We start from the raw sequence: 4,995 nt of genomic DNA on the forward strand, positions 1-4,995 counted from the left end.
AAGTACTGTCGCCAATTAACCAATCTGAATCGAGAAATCAAACAGAAACGTCCGATTTTGTCAAATCGCAAGGGCGTAGTCTTTCACCACGACAACGCAAGACCACACGTTTCGAGACAGACGCTGCGCAAACTGAACAGCCTACAATGGGATGTCCTAACTCATCCACCGTATTCTCCTGATATCGCAACTTCTGACTATCACTTGTTCCGGTCATTGCAAAATCATTTAAATGGAAAAAAAATTGACTCTTTGGATGCCTTAAAAAACATCGTGTCTTCGTTCTTCGAATCTAAACCGCGCAGTTTTTATGATCGGGGCATCCGTATGCTGTCAGAACGTTGGAAAAAGATTATAGACAACGATGGAGAATATATCATTGATTGAATAAAGAACTTTGTTTGCCTAATCACTGTCTGACTTTTACTCACAAACTTCGCATGCACTTTTGCACTCACCCAATATATAAAATACCTAGACAACGAGCAATATTGAAAAATCTTCAGTTGTTTCACTCGGACACAGGTGAAAAAAATGCACGAGACAGCGCTACTCGAAACAAGGTATTAAAATTGAGAAAAAAATTAAACGTAGGTTTGGATTCACTTCCGTCCGTTAGATTCGAAAGCAAAGACGAACGTTGAGACCATGCTGCTGCTCGACGACGACGACGATGCGGGCGAAATGCGCAAACGACAAAACGAGTGTCTCACTGTAGGATCGTTCGTTTCGCAATTCGACGATTACGTGGACTGTAGGTCCTATTGTTCCGTAACCGACGGGGTTGAGTATAAATATTACGACAGAATTAACGCACTGTTGAACGGTCGTCAGGGTAGAGCAGGATCGTACTGTTTACCGACAGATGCGGCGTTACGCAACGAACATACTTCTTTGGTAGTGTACTCCGACGTCGTTTGGCGATGCTTGCCGCAGAGTCGAGCTTTCGCTGGAGAAGGCGGCAACCTGTTTGTCGCGTGTAGAGGTTCTATTTTGGACAGAGCAACGGGAAAAACTTGAATAAAACACATAGATCCGACTTTAATGTTTGAATCCATCGATGAGAAATTATTCGATGGTACTTATCGCTTCGTTTGTACAGCCGTGAGCGATCGTATTGGAAATCTGGCTATAGAATCACCCGTGGATAGATTGATTTTATTGGATAATGTTTGCTCCTCCACAATTCCTCATGCTTCGTTCGATGTGAAGCCAAATTTCATTACAGGCGAATGCCAATGTGGTGATGCGGCTATTTACGACGTTGTATTTGGTACGTGTGGGCCGATCGGTGAAAATTTCAAACGAGATATCATAGAGAGCACTTTGGCTTTGCAAGAGTGTGTAGAAACATGGTCTCTAATTGTCAACGAACGTTTCGACAATACTTTGCTTATTTGCGGTATAGAAAAAAATGAAAACGTTATCGTTGATTCTTCCAAAATGACGCCGTCTGTAGTGAACGTGCGTGGATTTTTGTACGATAGAGTTGTACCGTCATCGCAAGCGATTGTTGAATCTCGACATGAAAATTAAATTTTTACTTAAACATGGATGTTTGCAAACATAAGATACGTCCAAGTAGCTTTTAGTATGCTTGCATTATTGCTGAAAATCATTTTGTTTCTTTGTACATTTTTCGTTTGCGACAAATCTTCCTCGCGAAGCAATGAAACGACGACGATGGCGGCGGCGGCGGCGGCGGTCGAAGGGGTGGTAGTAGTAGAGAAGACAGCAGCGCCGTCTTCCACAGATAACGTTGAAAAAAGTGATGTTGCAACGAGCATAACGACAGCAACGACGACTACGATTCCGGTAGAAAGTGGTGGTGAACAACAACAAAAACTACCTTGATGTATTTGTTTCCGCCGGTTATGCAAAAATTATCTTTGTTTCTTGAAAAACGCGACAAGGATGATTATCATGATTTTTTGATCAGTGTACACTATATAGTGAGCAATGTGCAAAGATACACAAAGGCGTTGCAGGAGTTTCGGAGTGTAAAATACAAACAAATCGAAGAAATTAGAACTCTTCCAATTTTAAGCAAAAATAAAGTAAAGGCTCTAATGCACATTCGTCATTTGTGGAATATTTTTCCGCATTACAAGTCGTCACAAAGCGTCGCTTCGGATCATACGAAAAGATGTAAATATTTGAGTCCGGAAGTTAAAGATAAATTGACAAATTTGTTGGACGAAATTTGCTTCTTGATATCAGAGCTGATACCCCTTTTGGTAGACGTTCAAGATTCGGAATGCGTCATGTATTTTGCGTGTATACTACTCTTAATTTTGTACGATCGAAACATTAGTCAAAAAGTACCAAGAATGAATCCTTGGTTAATTTTATCCAGGCTATTGACGGCCGAAAGGATATGCGGAATGTACGGTCGACTTTTGGTAAAAGACGGACAGATAGATCCATACGTGAGAATTGGCGGAGGTGGAGCAATCGTTCCGATTTTATTTTTATCAAATATGGATCGATTGTACATAAGAGGTGATATATCGGATCACGAATGGTCGGTAGAAAATGTCAGAAACGAAAGATCTGTAAATTTCGAACCATTTTCCCACATCGTGCTGAGATGTGCTTTCGGTCCTATGACTACAGTTGGCTTTACTATACCAAGACATATCAAATCCTACGATTTGTGTTACGATAGTTTCAGAGAATATTCTCATTTGGTGCTGCATTCGTGGATTTCTGGCAAAAACGGAGGTCTGGTTTGCGCGTTTCTTGCTGACGGTACGTTGTTCATGATCGTGGATGTTTCAATTTTAATGCGATCGTATTACAAAGTAGACAACAATAACAGCAACGATAACGACAGTAACCACGACAAATCATCCATTTTTCTACACGCTTTTCCTTGCTATGATTCTGACGACGCCTCGTATTCTGAAAATCGGTCTGAATTTTCCAACAAGAATATTAGAACGTTAAAATATCGAACAATCGATGACATTTTTGTGGAGTTTGAGATAACGGTTATTTCATTAGAAAGACCCATTCGTACAACGTCGTCATTTCTCGGTGATTTTTCGCACGCCTTGCCGCCTGTCGAAAATTTCAGCACAAAATTGAAGAAGAACGATTCGTTCTGTAAAATATTTTTAACAGCGTCTAATTACACCGGTGCTTATTTTGTTAAAATCAGCACAATTAAGGCTGTGTCTACAAGCAGACGAATATTCCCGATAGATCCATTTTCAATTCGAAAACAATGGATAAAAATGGATAAAGAAGGACGTTCCCATCGATAGGAATACGAACGCAGCTAGAATAACATTGGAAGAAACGGCGATTTTGAGCATGACGACCGATGGTTGGACTATCTCGTCGATTGTTGCGAGATGATGACAAAGCGCGAGTGGGGAAAGAAAGAAGGAAAGAAAGAAAGAAACCAGTACGCACGGAGTATAAAACGACGCGGTCCCACAATCTCATACTAGAAGGTATGTCGAACGAACAACGAACGCTACAGCGCGGTGCGAGTAATTACGGTTAGTTTCCTTCAAACGGGCACGATCACGAATGGCTGAAGTGTTTCGAACTTTTGTGCGCTCGATACAAATGCAGAAGAATCGAAGATCTGCCGAACGACGACGAGAGGACAACNAAAATGGATAAAGAAGGACGTTCCCATCGATAGGAATACGAACGCAGCTAGAATAACATTGGAAGAAACGGCGATTTTGAGCATGACGACCGATGGTTGGACTATCTCGTCGATTGTTGCGAGATGATGACAAAGCGCGAGTGGGGAAAGAAAGAAGGAAAGAAAGAAAGAAACCAGTACGCACGGAGTATAAAACGACGCGGTCCCACAATCTCATACTAGAAGGTATGTCGAACGAACAACGAACGCTACAGCGCGGTGCGAGTAATTACGGTTAGTTTCCTTCAAACGGGCACGATCACGAATGGCTGAAGTGTTTCGAACTTTTGTGCGCTCGATACAAATGCAGAAGAATCGAAGATCTGCCGAACGACGACGAGAAGACAACACCGCCGCTGCCGCCGCCGTCGGTTACTGTCATCGAGAATGAACATCACTTATTTACCANGGACAACACCGCCGCCGCCGCCGCCGTCGGTTACTGTCATCGAGAATGAACATCACTTATTTACCAACGGTCCTGGTGAGCTATGGCTGGCTGAGATCATCTCTATACAATTCTGTGAAGATGGATCTGTAAATACTGACGGTAAAAACGCAATTTCAAAACTTTCGTCAAAAGCGTTTGAACGATACAGTAACGTTGAATTGTCCATCGTGCAAGTGAATTGGTTCGTATCAAACGTTTGTCATTTCGGACAACGCAGTCAATGTTTTCTTCGTTTTGACTCCAACAATATTTCGTGTTTGGTATAATAGTAACGAACAACAGCGTCGAAATTGGTACTATTTCACCAACAAGTTTGGCTTGTTCTTCGCATCAGAACGGACTCAGACCGTTCCTCTTCATTCTAGCGTGTGAATTGTTTCGTCGCAACGTTTCCTTCGAATTGTTCAACATACACTGGGACGCTGTATCGTATGCCGTTGATGACGACAACATCGATGACGACGGATTTTGCAAAGATTGAATCAGATTGGCCAGATTATGCATAACCATGCGTTTTGGTTGAAAATACTGAAACAACGTTCCAACGCACCGCTTTTCGATACAATAGTAACAGAACGAAACGCCGCTAATGGAAATTTAAGAACTATTTGGCGCAGTAAAAGAACTGTAAAAAATGGTTCTGGGAGAAATATACTCGCGGACAGAACGATTTTCAGACTGAACGATCTGGAGAAAGATTTACTTCAAGTTTTTCGCGGATTTCGACCAAAGATATTATCTTTGTGTGATTTCGATGTATTTATGAATAGATGCGGTGGTATATTGATGAATTGGACTACATCGTACATTAGTCATCGCGGTGGCCATCATTCAGCTCCAGACGAAGACGAAAACTTTACGCCTATGGCGAATATTAACA

Source organism: Dinoponera quadriceps, unplaced genomic scaffold (genome assembly GCF_001313825.1).
Source record: "Dinoponera quadriceps isolate SergipeBrazil2010 unplaced genomic scaffold, ASM131382v1 scaffold29, whole genome shotgun sequence".
NCBI classification, from domain to species: Eukaryota; Metazoa; Arthropoda; class Insecta; order Hymenoptera; family Formicidae; genus Dinoponera; species Dinoponera quadriceps.